At 40.8% G+C, this 16,094-nt stretch overlaps 1 protein-coding gene across 1 annotated transcript in view; it reads left to right on the plus strand.

The window, feature by feature from the left end:
- The first annotated feature begins 14,028 nt into the window (after positions 1–14,028).
- Positions 14,029–16,094, plus strand: part of LOC143353280 (very long chain fatty acid elongase AAEL008004) — a 67,239-nt gene continuing 65,173 nt past the window's right edge. Inside the window, exon 1 of the mRNA XM_076786478.1 lies at positions 14,029–14,184. The gene's annotated coding sequence lies outside the window, so the exon portion shown is untranslated. The remainder of the gene's footprint in view (positions 14,185–16,094) is intronic.

Here is a 16,094-nt window from a genome sequence, read left to right on the forward strand (position 1 = left end):
TATTTATTTTTGCAATATTTATTCAGGTTGAATGGTAGAACACCGAACAGATTTCGCCGCTGTGCCCGTAAATAGTGTGTCTCTCAGCTTTTCTCGCAGAGTCAGATTAACGCAACGCGAACCAAACATGGATTCTCCATCTCAGCAGCCTCATCCATAAAATCCTGCAGTGGAAATCCCGTTAATGTCTTACGAACTTTATTCGCGCAAACCTTTTCTCTCGCGATGCCGTTTGAATCCCACCCTCTGTCTTTGTTCCTCCTCGCTTTATAACGAAATGCATAATTTCACACAATAAACTAGAAGCCGAGCACGAAAACCGACTGATATTATCGCATTTAGGTTTTCACCTTTTTGACCTTGACGGAGTTGATCGGCGCGATGTAACAAAAATGCGGCCACTAGGACAATTTCCGGCGAATAGGCGGTTTAGGTGTATTTTCCACGGTCGGCCGTGCCGAAAAATTTGGTTTTTTTTATCGGTAAGAACGAATGTATGAAATACCGACCGTCGAAAATAGGTGCATATTGGAGGTGTACAAAGATTGAAAGAATTTAAAAGCTGCGACGTATTATTTTCTCAAGTTACTAAAGAAGGAAAGAAATTTCTGCATGGTTGCAATTGGTGTATGCAATTTTTATTTTACCGTTTCATTAACGGTAAACGTTTCAGACACCGACTGATAAAAAGTTAAACACTGACTGAAAAATTCTTCCGTCAGCTGAAATCGATTATATTCAAGCAGCCTTCCATTTCACACGATTTATTCACATCGATCATAGATTGTTGTCTACTATTAAAACAATCGAGTCTCGTTAGTGCGTCACTGAATAGAAAAACGGTATACGCTCGATTAGGAACATAAAAACACATGTTGTCGGAAAAAAACGGTATCACACTGCCAATTGGCATAATAGTCGTATACTTAGTCACGTTGCAAAGATAGACGTCTGAAAAGAAAAAAAAATCTGTTTGTATACGACGGTTAATTCATAGTAATTGCGTGATTGCCAAAGAAGAATGTTGATACCTTAATCGTTTAAATTATGCGAATAAATGTTAGAATATTTCTCGGTTCCTTCTATTTTAATTGCTAATGAATTATTGTTCCCGATCCACCATGAACGTCGATCCAGTGATATAACCATGGTTTTGCATATTATGATCTTAAACAACGACGCAACGAAGATGAAGAAATTCCTAACGCTTGCAAATCATTTTTTTTTTGCTACGATTCTAACGAATCGCGGGATTTTCAACACAGTTTGCGAAGGCCTCATCTAAATTATTCCTCGGCGTCCTTCTTTGGAGACATATTTATGACAATTCTTATTTTTCCGTTCTCCGGGGGAATTGATGTATGTGGACGCCGACGTCTAGTATTATTAGATTGAAGAATCTTCGAGTAAGAAACTCAGAAGCAACAGACTCGTGGAGAAAAGGCTAACTAATCTCTCATATACAGGGTGCCCCAAGACCGTTGCACCTCCTTGAAAGGGGTGATTCCTGAGGTCATTAGAAATAACTTTTGCCTTTGCGAAAATGTTCTCGCAAGGGTCTAGAGGAAGGGACCCAATTACTGCGGGGGTACCAATTACTGTTCGTATATTAATTATACTTATTTTTAAAGCATAATGAATATTAAAAAAGAGATATTAAATTTTTTCATTAAAATTAGTTAATATAGATGTTATATATCTCTTTTTTAATATTCATTATGCTTTAAAAATAAGTGTAATTAATATAGGCACAGTAATTGGTAACGCCTCAGTAATGGGGTCCCTTATCCTAGTAGATTCTAGTAAAATTGATTTTCAAGTTTAACAAAAAAATTTTCTGCGAGTCGCATAAGGCCGCCGCGACGCGAAGCTCAAAGTGTCAACCCTTAGCACTCGAGCGGCGACTCTGAGGCGCCATTAAAAGTATCGCTTACAGTATTAAATTTGTTTGTATATTATGAAATGAAAAAGAAAATCATAATTTCAAAGTCCTACTGAAAAAAAAAATTTCAGTTCCACTGGGTGTATTGGTGCGACGGCTCTTGTGCACATCGAATGGAAATATTCCAAGTCAGAAAAAATGTATGGTTTTCGAGTTAAAATAGCTTCGAGTGTAAATGGTTAAACAGTAAGTGTCGAAAAACTCCAGAGCGTTTTGAGTCTCCGTCCAGAAGAATTTGTGCAAATGCAGATTGCTGATGGGCGTTTCGAGTGTTCGCTTGCTTGGGAAGCAGGTAGAATTCCACGGAAAAGTCGTCCGTTCACGATCGCTGCGAATGGAAAACTTTGCCCGGCATAACTAGTGGAACAAAGAATGATTGCTCACCGAGAACCGTGGCGCTGCGGCGGCGTTACATAAGGAACCTTCCCTAAATTCGAGGGGTCACGCGCGGCACACGTGAGACGGACCGCTGTACCTGTGTTTGAAACAATGGCACAGATAGATTAAGTACATGAAAATATAATTGACTATATGGATATGTAGAGGAGAGTCCCCTCTATCTCTCGACTCAAACTTGAACTTTCTCGCATGTTTAGTTTTTGCGTAACACGTCATTTTTCATCAAAATCATGCAGTTTTACAAAAACCAATATTTTTCGAATACGTTGCGATTTGGTTTTAGAATGACAAAGTGTATAAGAATCACCCAACAGGAATTGCAAAACTTGAGAAAAGTTTTATTTTGTTGGACAGTGTAATGCATATTATGTGTATTCAGTTGTCCATGGGTAGAAAAAGTAGCTTCGTCTACGAAAATTGCTGGTCTTTTTACGTACAATAAGATCCCGTAATAAAACATATAGGTTTCTATTTGAAAAAACAAAGTTGCAATCTTTGCAAATTATACAAATTATACAAATTCATATACCGTGCGTGCGTGTTTCTGTCTATCGAGGCGTTATGGAAAACAGAGGGCAAAAAAGGGAACAAACAAGCAACGTCACTTGCGTCAACGGATACGCAAGACGATTCAACGATTCCGCCGTGGTGACGCAGTAGAGCCGCGTGGACTTCATCGAGAATATGAGAATACAATGACAATTGCACGGGAATTCGCGTCGCATTGTATGCCGATTTGTTGATGCACGAATTCAATCGCGGAACGAATAACTTGCGATTATTCTGGGTTCGATCGATTTTTCTTCGCTGCAACATCGTCGCAGTCGAACACTTTTATTTTGTGTACAGATTCGTTGTTCAGTGATAATTATGCACTGTGGAAAAAATGGAGAGCGACTTAATGCTAACCGTACCACGACTCTCATCGGATTTTAATTTTATATTCACGACGTTCGCAACTTACTTGGAGACAAAAAGGTACACGGAACGTGTAATTTCAATTATCTTTTCGTCGTCTTCCTGATAGCGCAATCCAACTCGGTTTCCTCCAATGACAAAAATATTTAAAAAATATTTTTACTCGAGGAATTATTTAATTTTAATATAAAAGTGATAGTGGGGGATTCTGGAACTCGAAAACTCTCTAGAAACATTTTTTTTCACCACCTTTTTTGTACTACCCCTTCCTAAACCCTTTGTAATACCAAGATCGAATCCATTCAGATTTCATAGAATTGTGGTAACTGGCATAAAGAAATATACCAAAAATTAAGTATAATAAACATTTCTATAGCTTCACGAATTGTGAAAGAATCTGAAATCCGTCATTTTACCTCGGCAGTTTTAGCGTTAAAGAAAATATATAGGAGACAGTGGTGCGGGTTAAGGTACAATTTTTACGACCGATCCAAATCAGCGTGCGTCAACGCGATCGCATAAAATCGGCATAAAAATCGACGTGAACCGACATCCGGCCCTCCGTGTCCCCTAATCGCCGTGCGTAGATTATGCTAATACTATTATACACTGTCGCGTTCTATGCTAATTCGATTGGGATTTAAGAACGCTGTGCTCGGGCTCGTCCACCTGTCGCTGCGTATTAAAACTGGTTGACGTTGTCGGTGATGTTAACTGGAAATATTGAATGGACCAAAGGTTAATTTCGATTACCGATACACGCGTGTCTGCATGCGCAAATTTGTGAATACCGCGTTTCAAAGTGCGGCCACATTCCAGGAAGCCGTGTGGGAACTGGGAAAATGGAGTTCGTCGATGACACGCGGACTATGTTATCATGCAAAATAAAAATCGTCTGCTTTAATGGTTTCAATACACCGGAAATGATGTAACAATATTCTTTATTGATTATATATCATTTATATTATTATTTATATATCATTTATTGATCTCTTTACTCACTCACTCCTTGTTTACATTCCACTTGCACATTTTTATTATAAATGCATAGGACTCGCAATGTACAATAACACGTATAATACGTCATTTGACGTATCGTTTAACGCCGAGCAATAATTTATAGAGAACATCGAGGATGTTGCGTTCACACGCTTTTTGTCCCACCGAGCAAAATGCGCGTTTGTACGATCTTGGAAACTTTTTACGCATTGTTATCAGTAGCAAGGATCAATAAGTCTCCGATTGCAGACCGGTTCCGGAGATATTGCAAAAACAAACTACGACAGGTTTATTCAATACTATGTACGTAACTGGCGCCAAAAGTGAGTACTATGTACATATTGCTGTGTTGTGCGAATTAATGTTCCCATTCAGATGGCCAAAATTGGGATTTTGGGAAGACACATTTCCCGCCGAAGAGTCTGCGATTTAAAATTTCTGTGCGGAACTGCTTTTAGTGATTAATGAGTCGCGTTTGCAATAAAATAACCCGTGTTCACGTTAATTGGCGCAATATAAAATTGACTCCATTTCGACGAATGAATTAAATAAAATTGTCTGCATATTTATTATTTGTTTATGAGTTACCGATGCGCATCGTAAGGGAGGGGTTTAATTGTAAGAAATCGCGAGCGCAGATTCCGTGGACTTTTTGTTCCGGCATAAATGAACGCTGCGCTGGCTTCGAGGCTTTATTATACGAAGCGCGCCGCGCCGGTGTTAATTGGATCCTCGTTTACCTTCGTCGACGCGTAAAAACATTTTATTTAAACGCAACGAGACGCGACGGACCGCGACGCCATTCCGCGTTTTCGCAGTTACGCGTTTATCGGACGACTTCCTGGAAAATCAACTAGAAGCGTTTAGTTTCGCGCGGGACGAGCGTAGCAGGATGGTTGCGGCAAATCGCGCGGAGTTTGCAACACCATCTTCCCCTGGACTTACCAAAACTTGCTACATATCTCTAGAAATAATTTCTTAAAAATTGTTCGACCCTCAGTCCAACATTTCTTCTTTAATCCATTCACGAAATATTGAATTTTAAAAAATTCCTATGCAGCCTGCCACAAGAGTAGTCCATCCGCCATATTGCTGTTTCCGTTCGACGAAAGAATCGCTCGTTCCGACGGAAACTCAAAGCGTCTTTATAAATCTACAAGGTCCACAAGATCTACAAGATAATTGCTATAACCGGACTCGAGGTCCCAGGGACAGAAATCAACGTCTTCAAGGGTCCAACGTTCGATCTCCCATCGATTCCCAACGCTTCATGCGATTTTTGGGTGCGCAAGGCGAGTTCTGCTATGAAACGAGTCGGCAAGCGACAAGTTGCGAGTCATCAATGCAACGTTTAGGTTCGCGTGGACCGGAGTCAGCGAGCGTCGACGTCGGATGAAAGCGATCCAAGAACCTTGAACCCTCGCTGTGAAAGTGTCGTTGTTACGATCATCCACTCTCTCGGACAATTCGGAGACGGTAACCTGTCGTTCCCATTGCATAATCACTTGGCACGGATCGGATTCTATCAACTATTCCTGATGTGTTAGGGTAGCGGCTGAACTTTCCTCCACTTCCGCTTCTTCGACATTTTATTTGCCGGACTGTCCTCTTCTTCTACATTTTATTAGTTGAAAATTTTCTTCCACTTCGTCAGCATTTTCTTAGCCGAAAATCTTCTTCCTCGTCTTCTGCATTTTCTTAGCTGAAAATCTTCCTCCTCTTCTTCTGCACTTCCTTAGCTGAAAATCTGCTTCCACGTCTTCAGCTTTTTCAGAGCTAAATTTTATCTTCTTCCTCTTCTTCTGCATTTTCTTAGCTGAAAATCTTCTTCCTCTTCTTCTGCACTTCCTTAGCTGAAAATCTTCTTCCTCGTCTTCAGCTTTTTCAGAGCTAAATTTTATCTTCTTCCTCTTCTTCAGCATTTTCATAGCTGAACTGTCCTCTTCTTCGACACGTTCTTAGCTGAAAATCTTCTTCCTCTTCTCCAGCAACTTCTTAGCTGAGCTTTCCTCTTCCTCGTCTTCGGCATTCTCATAGTTGAATTTCATCTTCCTCGTCCTCGGGATTTCCTGCACGAAAACAGAGTCTAGAAGACGTTATCGCGGTCCGATGTATTCCGTTACTTACCCACGAGCTCCATGTAATCCTCTTCCTGCGTGGCGCATGTTGTACAAACACCGTGCGCGATTGCAAATCAGTTCCGCGAAGGATCGGGCACAGTTTCGGAACACGGTAAACGCAACAATGTCGAGTGTTCAATTATATTTGAATTGCGCGTCGACGGAGTTTGCAATCCTAACGAAGAGTAAATGGTAAACACTTCCTCGACGCAACACAAACGTCTGCAAGCAAGGTTGTAAAACGACCAAGGAGGATCAGTCGAAGGATGTTCGGCTTGTCACTGTTATTGTTGGAAACGAGTGACAGAGTTCGAAAATTCTATGGAATTGTACAGGACAATTTCGGAACGTATTCTCGACGATTCCGACCGAGTGATTTGATCGGAATTGTCGTGAAAATTGTAAATAATCGTAGACGATAATTTTAGACCGTATTCTTCGTGGACCAGACTGAATAACTTGATTGGAATTGTAAAAATTACACGTAATCGTAGACGATAATTTTAGAACGTAGTATATTCATGAACCTAGCTGAATAATTTGATTGGAATTTCCGCGATACCGAAGCACGGTCTCAGCATTTCACGTGCAACGGTATGAAACGAATAAAAGTTCCAAGTTACGGTAAAGGACAATTTCGGAGCGTATTCTCGACGAACCCGACCGAATAATTCAATTAAGATTGTTGTAAAGATTTTGAAGGGAAATTTTCGATCGTTTTCTCGACAGAATAATTTGATTGGAATTGTAAAAACCTCAAGTAATCGTAGACGACAATTTTGGAGCCCGCTCTTCACGGATCCGACTGAATAATTTGATTGGAATTTCTGTATTACCGGCTCGAGTAAGGAGGCCATCAGGAACCGAGAGAAACGAAGATCACGATGACTCGCATTTCGTGGTTTCGTCGGATTTCTTTCCTCGGGCTCTGCGGCTTCGGTCGTTTAATTTCTACATCGACCGTTCTATCAACACCCCGGAGAAGAAACTCTATTCCATAGGATCTGGGTAAGATGTCTGTTCGTCTGATGCTGGCCCGAATGAAATCGTCTCGAAGGGGACGAAACGATTCACAAGCATCCCGTGACCGTGCAGCTCAGCCAAGAATCACTTTCGCCGATCGTCGTCGCCGACCAAGCTGCTCGTGACTTGCATAACCTCCCGCAAGGCTGTTACACGGCATTACACTTTCTGTTCTTTTCCTTGCTGGTCGGAATTACTCTCATTCCGGTCCACTTGCCCGCTCTTTCCTCGCCATAATCGCGGCCGAACGATGACTCGCGACTCCCCATCCTGCGTCGTCCTTCGGACCTAACATGATCACTGTGATGCTGAATTTCGCTATACCCTGCGGCGTCCGTGTTCATTATTGGGAAAAAATCCTTACTTTATATGATTTTTATGCGAACTACTATGCTTGCGGTTTTCCAGTTGTTTCACTCCCTATTGGAACAAGATTTGATTTACTTTAATGAACCATAACTTCCTTGAAATAATTTACACTGACTCACGAAAGTATTCGAACACCCTTTAGAATAGTATAACTTTTTCTAAATTGGATCAAACGACCTGACTGTTTTTGAGCAATTAGAAGAATTGGTTCTCCAAATGATGTGCAAGAAAGATTTTGAAAAAATTGCAATTGGTAAGAATTACATGAGAAATAAAAATGAATAAATAAAAAAGTTTTGGAAAATGGCATTTTATTTGCTCTTACAATTCCTAGCAATTGCAATTTTTTAAAAATCTTTTTTGCAAATCATTTGGAAAACCAATTATTCTAGTTGCTCGAAAAAGTCAAGTCGTTTGGTGCTGTTTAAAAAGTGTTATACTGTTTTCAAGGGTTTTGTCACAGTGCAAACATCAATGGACCGATTTCTATCTTTTTTCCGTCCGATCCCGAGCCGATGACGTCTCCCAGCGTCACGGTTTCCAAGGTCCGTAGGGAGGACACGACGCGAAATAATTCGCGCGATCGTTTTACTCGCGTTTCCAACCCCCGGCGGTGCCTCGACGTCTTGTTATCTTTTCGCATGATTTACCACGATTCCCGTCGTAGGCAGCGTCGCGATGTTGCACGCGTATTCCCTCCGTCCTCGTTGCTGAATTTAAGACTCCTCTCGGTTTCGAAGTTCGGCTCGGATTACGCTCGTTCCTGCCCGATTATTTCGCGCCGGGAGTCGCCTTGCGGAAAACAAAGTTAACGAGGCAACGCGCCAATTGCCGGCTCGTTAAAAATCACCGGACACGATCGACCTCGGTACGGGCCCGATTATTATCCGCGCGACACGATCGGCGAACATCCTTCGCGATTTCCTTCGTTTTTCTCCGCGATTCCGCTCTGCGAAACCACCGGAACAACATTTCCAGCTGGAACAAATCAAATCTTTCTTTAATCCCTTGCACTATTTATTTTACAGTTACGCTGATTAGAACCGTTTTATCGTTAGCAATTTCTTGGGAGAGGAAGACAATTTATATCGACTTCTTGATCCTTCCTCGTGGGGGTAGCAAACAGAAAGTTTACAAAATTGAAGAGATAAATATAATCATTTTGTTATATGAACCCCGCGATTTTTAATAGTAATAAGAACTAAACCAAGGAATTGTTTTTGAGGAAGTTTCGAAACCGACCGACCGAAGGCTTCGTGTGTTTCTTCCTCGTGGTCGGTGGAAAGCAGAAAGTTGGAAAAACTGTAGCAACGAGTACGGCTGTTTTGCAGGAAGGAACTCGATTGTTGCGAAAGGAAGAGGAAAATTACATCAAGAAGGTTCGCTTAAAGTTAGTTTCGAAGTAACCGGCAATGTAACGCTCGACGTCGAAGGGCTACCGCCATTCCAGACGGACTTCAAGTAGGTTAAGCTGAACAAATATGGCTTGCAACATACAATTGGCCACTTTCCCGGCCTTGGCGATGTAGTTCAATATCGAAGAATCGACTGATCGTAATACCTTGCAATAAATATTGATTCTTCGAGCTTCTACGAATAGGGGAGTGAACGTGCGGATCTGCAGACTGCATTTCACTGGTACTAAGTATTACTCACCCCGCGAGCAATGCAAATTTCATATGTTTGCAAAGGAAAATAATATTACAAAATCGGAACCATTGCTTTGCTTTGCTCGGTTTTCTAATTGTTTGATAATTCTTTAAACCCCATTTTGTAAAATCTCTTATCCAAAATTACATGGAATTAAATTTATCTTCAAGCTGTGCACGATTTTCATTGAATTATTTTCACTGGGAGTATCTCCACAATTTCATTAATTACAAACTGAAGAATATAAATCTAAACATTTAATTAGTAGTGATAGTGTGTTAGCTATATTACAATTTCTCAGAACTGCATGTTGGTCTGAAACTGTCCTCATTATCATTGTTTTCCATTCCGCAATATTACAATACCAGTGACGGAAATCATTAACGATTTAACCCAAATATTATGATTTATTGTATTTTATTGCATCGTCATTGTGTCGCGTATCACCTAAAAATTAAAAACAGTCAGAGACTTGTTAAATATTCTAATGAGCAGAATTCTAATGTGCGTAGTTGTACTACAATAATTCAGTGGCTACCGGAAGCGTCGACCATTTTGGTTCTCACCTGCTCTGCGTCGTTTTGTTCAACGATGGAACTAGGTCTTGGAAACAAATGAAAATGCATAAATCTTTTCCATTGTTCCAAAGAACATCGAGTGGCAATATTGTATTATGTACTCGCATTAATAGCGAGTGACCTTTCTCGAAAACAAGAAGCGAGCAGTTACGAAACTAACATTCGTAGCAGCTCGTCATTATTTCTTTTTCGTTTAAAGCGTGTAAACACATCAGTGACGCAATCGCTGTACAAAGAAAGTAAAGAGCTAGAAGGATCGACGATGCAGCTATCGAGTAATTAGGATCACCGCTCTCTAATTAGCTGCGCTCATTCATCTTAAATTCCTTTGACAACCCTAGAAGAGAGTCAGGTAGAAGCGACTTTGCGATTCGAATACTTCCAGGAGAAGAATGATCCATGCTCGTTACTGAGCAGTTAATATTGTTGATACCCAATTAACAATAACTAATTAACAATTCGATGGAGTAGCAAATTTGCGATTTAGGTAGCTATGAAAGATGATTTTATCGTATAAGAATTATCTGTCTTGTTACGAGCCAGGGCTGCGAGCAACGCGAGAGGCCGGCGAGAGGGTTATTACCCCGGGAATATGGTTTCAATTTGTTAGTTAGGTACGCGGACGCACCCAATGCGAAATCGGGAAGCCGGAATCGGGAAGCCGGAATCGGGAAGCGGGAATGTTCTCAAGATTTTCATATAAATAAGTCATACTGTATCTTCCATTAATAAAAGGGGGCCGGTTGGGACGCTTTTCGTTCTCAGAAAAGAGATTAGAACTTCTAATTGAAATGAACGTGGAGAAAACTTCTCCATACGTAACAGTCTTATAGTGCACCAGTTTTGAGTACAAAAAATTTAAGAATATTATTACATTGTTTGGGATCTATTAAAATTTTCTGAAATTTTCATTTTTTAAATAAACATATTTTTGACTATTTACCCGATGCCTGAGGCTGTTCAGACGAGTCAAAATACGCACATCGAATTGCAAATGTATTCATATTAGTGTCCATTTGCGACTGTTGCATATTACACATTGAAAGACTACAGTAAATATTTAGATTTTCAATTAAATATCATTGCATCACGACTGTTTGCGATGATCTCACCCTAATCATTACTTGCGGAATGGGCTTGTTCAATGTAGCAGTCGATAAACTGCCGATATCATTGTTGAGATATAGAAAAGATTTAAGCTGCGAGTTAAGTATTAAAAAAGATTTAAATATTTAAACTGCGAGCCCTATTTCCCGGGCAAACCGGAGCACCTGATTCGTCGAGCCTCCTTATCGACGCTTCTTCAATTTTCAAATGGCGGATGTTACTTTACCGACACGATCCAGTGCATAAATAAATCACAGATTATTTGTATCATTTTCATTCGTAAAAGAACTCTGTTCATCAAAATATCTGCTTGAACTTTGTCTCCTTCGTAACAATTAATGAGAATCGGCCTTGACTGTGCCATCATGTGATCACGCATAAAGTCACTTATTCATACCATTGTCTCTCGCGAATACCTCACAATTTAAATTGATATTTAAAATCTCTCTGTTTGACGTCATATAATAATGATAATAATGGAAATCAGTTACAACCTGTCGCGCAAATGTAAACAGACATAACTACACATTTCCATTGCAATTCAAATTGACACTCAAATCCCATCTGCATCTAAAAATGAAAAGGAATTTCGCACATTATCTTCGCATAAAAGCGCATAAATTCTCATAAATGTTTAAAAAGAGAGATACTTAATCTGCGGCCCCAAACACTTCTGTTCATTATTAGATAATTTTTTAAACGTCTGTACATTATACATACTTACATATATTTCGCGGCGATTTTAACATCAGTAAAGCAAAATTCTGGACAAAATAGGGTACCGTGATCATTGGACTGCGAATTTTATGCACTTATCAAAGAAATGGATGTAATGGGTGGGTGTGATTTAAAACGGTAAAAACATTAGAAAAATTTCAAAGTATATATATATATATATCACCGTGCAGAATTTTCAAAAATTGTTATGATTTGTAGCTCTTTCTCCAATATTAGCTGCCACTGTGTAATAAAATATTAACAATAACTTACCAAACACTCATAAGACACTCATCTCGTCTCGGAACATTTTGTTCCGGTACTTTCCCGCCAATATCACCTGGCCCAAAACCTGATCACTGTGACACGCTGACAATAAAAACATTTTTGGGACACTCTGTACTAGTGATGGACATTATCGACTAAATTCAACTATCGACTAATTACTATTTAGTTACTACATACTGGTTATTTACATTTACTGGTTATTCTCGTATTTACTCTTATTCTCGATGTTGGCTAGTTAAATAAATAGTAGGACAGTACAAAGATAATAAATTTCGTGATTGAATGATTTTGTCTAAATCTGTCTTTATTTAATAATAAATTCATACACTATGTTATAAATATAAATATACACAATTTATTTATATCACATATATAGTTTATATCGCATAAATAGCAATAAGATTTTACCATCTAATATGAATTAAAGTATTTCGCATAAATAGCAATAAGATTTTAACATCTAATATGAATTAAAGTATTGAAATATCTATTACATGCGTCCTGTCATAATCATGTATTTCGAACCTTTTCGTTTCATCGTGCGACACTGACATTTGAAATTTCAAGATGGCGACGTGTAAAACAGTCGACTGAAAATAGTAACCCAACCACTACTAAATTCAGTCGATAGTTTAAAAAATCAGTCGACTGAAAATAGTAGTTGGCTACTGTCGATTTAGTCGATAGTTTTTAGTCGATGGTGCCCATCACTACTCTGTACATGAGAAGAGTACGGGATCCACGCCATGAGAACCGCCCGAAAGCGATGCTGAAAATCGCCGCGAGATGTCGTGCAGTTTTCAACGGTGGTGACGGCGTGGCGGTCCTCGGTTTCCCTCATCTCGACCGCGTCGTCCTGGTCGTGGTCCTCGCCTCGCGGTCTTTCGTTTCCGTGTGATCTACATTCGAACAGCAACCTCAAAGAAGCTTATGGAACCATCGAAAATCCTAGTGCTGTTCACTGGTCAAGTGTCCGTCCATCCCACGTAAAAAAAAAGAGAGACAGAGAGAGAGAGAGAGAGAGAGAGATAGAGAGAGCGAGAATCGGATAGAAAGAAGAGAGTACATAATCAATCGCATGGAGATCGTTCGACGTTTAGGTGGAAGATCCGTATGCAAGCAGCGCGTCGAGTCGTGACAGGTTACGAGCCACGGATCGCTCGGTGTTTGGGAAGAAGTGGGAGGAAGAGAAAAGGAAAAGAGGACGGAAGGAAGGAAAAAGGTGGGAGGGAAGGGGAGGGAGAGAGAGAGGGAGAGAGAAAGAGAGTGAGAGAGAGAGAGGAGAGAGAGTTAGAACACACAACAGAGAATGAAGCACCGTGGCTCGGTGGAGTAGTAGGGTGACGGCGAGTCCGCTGCTGGCAAGGAGTACGACGGGCAGGTAGCGTGAACGTTAAACGGCCGCGCGCGTCTCGCACGAAAAGGAACCGTCATCAGTCGAGTGCGGCCGCGTGCACAGGAAGCCGTCAACGCCTGACACTTCTCCTTCCTCTCTCTCTTTCTCTCTCTCTCTCTCTCTTTCTCTCTCTCTCTTCTTTCTTTTGTTTTTTCCTAATCCCTCCGTCACTTCTCTCTCTCTCTCTCTCTCTGTTCTCTTCTCTCTCCCCTTTTTCTTCGCCTTCGCGCGACGCGACCACGGAGAGGAGGAAGAAGACGCGTGCCGCCGATGAAGAAAACCGGCGACCGCCAGTCCCCGTTCTTACTCGCGCACACTCGCTCGTAACAGCGGCGAGCAGTGCCGAACGACCGATCTCGCCCGCGTTCGTAACCGATCCGCGGACACGGCTACCGTAGCCGATCCCCGTCGTCGTCGCCGTGGTCGTCATTGTTGTTGTTGTTGTCGTCGTAGTTGTTCGAAACCGAGTGTTTGTTCCGCGACGGCCGAGGATAAACGGGCTCGTTTATCGGGACGCGCGCTGCATGTACAAACGGCACAGGTGACAGCAAGAGAACCACGGCCGCGAGACATCGTCCTCGAGATCAAGCCGGTGTACTCGAGTCGACGGACCGTCACCAGGAAGAAGGGGTCGTTCCCGAGGGAATCGCCGGATAAGGAATACCACGGTAAACGCAGGTGGGTGTTGTCTCTCTACGCTCTCTTTAACGGTCCGAGAGTGTACCTGTGCGCGACGAGGCGTGCCTCCGCGCCGGCCGCGCGGTTTGAGGTTAGGACAGACAATCGATCTGGCCACCGATGAAACATGACGCGGCGGCACGGCGCGACGGACACGCATTTTCGCGAGAATTTTTTGTGAGAATTTTATATTTGCCGAGAGTTTGTCCAGAGAAAAGAAGAGTGGTGGTTTTTCACGACTGTGGGGAACGTGGCTTGGCGAAGGGTTTCGCGGGTAAATCGGCCGGAAGGGAATACGGACGTTATGAGAATCTTGGTAGGGCGACCTAACCTCGAAATGGATCGATTGTGCGGGCCACCGGAAAGACTTAGATTTTTGGAAAATTTTGTTGGAGTAGTTTGTGGGGGGATCGGGGAAACAGCGTGATTCTTACTGTGTTTAGGTGGTGTAGTTTTTGTGTTTGTGTATTAGGTAGGTTATGGGTTCGGTAGTATGGTTGGGGAGGATTAAGATTTTCGTATCTTTGTTCTCTTCGAGTTCTTTTATTAACTTGCACATTTAATGAGTGGAATTAGTGTCGATGGAGGTGTACGATTTTTGTGTCTCGCACTCGCCTTATTTTTCTGTGCACAAAATCAGGTATGAAGTATTTAGGTATTTGGCTCTGTGTAAAGTAAGGTGTGATGGAGGACTCAAATTTTATTTTTGTTCTTTGTGAACACTTTTACTAGTTTATCAATTTAACGAATGAAATTAGCGGTAATTAAGAAGTATGATTTTTGTGTTTTCCACTTGTTCCGTGTGTTCTTCCATTAGCAAATGGGAGGATCCACTTTAATACTGTCCATATACGAAATTTTTAATTGGAAGCGCCGATATTTACGGGGAGGAAATTTTCCCGTATAGACGAACTGTTTCCTATATTATTTGAAAAATATACAGATGTAGTTTTGGAGAATTTCCTCTTTTCCAAAGAGAAATTAACAGTGGGAACCTGGGTATTAACGGAAGCGTTAAATCCGGCCTGAATTTCCTCGCCTTAATTCCGCCAAGACATTTTTTTACTGCTATCAGACACAATGCCGCATAATAACGGTGTTACAACGATTACATCGGTTTCGTAACGAACCGTTTCGCGTGACAGTTACCGAGCGTTTCAGTGTAAGCTCGTGTCGAGCTCGGTTCGTGGAAGTATACCGAGCAATTAGTCACCGGAGAAAAGATAATCGTGAAATAATCACGGTCGGTATCTCAATCCGGTCACTTTTCTATTTGAATTGAAAATAAGACGGCCGGATCATTGTTCCGAGGAATATAATAAATATGATTCATCGGCGCGAACGAATCACTGGAAGTAATTCCGAGAAACAAATTATAATACAAATGCTTCATAAATAACAGTACATATCTGGTGCTAGAAATAACAAATCGGATTGACGAATATAATACACGCACTAATAAAATTTTCGTTTGAAATACTCTTAACTAAGAAAAATAAATTACAATGTTATTATTAAATAAAATCTTCATTCAATCAGATTTATGTACTGAGAGACTTTAAATTTAAATAAGAGATACATAATTGCTGAATAAAGTAGCATACTTTAAAATCATTAGCCTTTTCATAAAAATAAATGATACAATCAAAACAAATTGCAGTATCTACGTAAATACAAAGGACGAGTTAACTCGTCGGCTGGTAACAAGTGCAATAATTGCCAAATGGTGTAGCACGTATTAAAGTAATTAGCTGGTGACTGAAAATAAATAATAAAATAAGAAACAATTGGGGAGTATACATATATACAAAGGACGAATTAACTCGTCAGTAACAAGTTAAAAAACTTAGTTCAGACAAATATTGTGGAAAATATTGTTCCGGTATTTCCAGCATGAATTTCGAGACAAA

This window comes from Halictus rubicundus, chromosome 4 (assembly GCF_050948215.1).
Source record: "Halictus rubicundus isolate RS-2024b chromosome 4, iyHalRubi1_principal, whole genome shotgun sequence".
Taxonomy (NCBI): domain Eukaryota; kingdom Metazoa; phylum Arthropoda; class Insecta; order Hymenoptera; family Halictidae; genus Halictus; species Halictus rubicundus.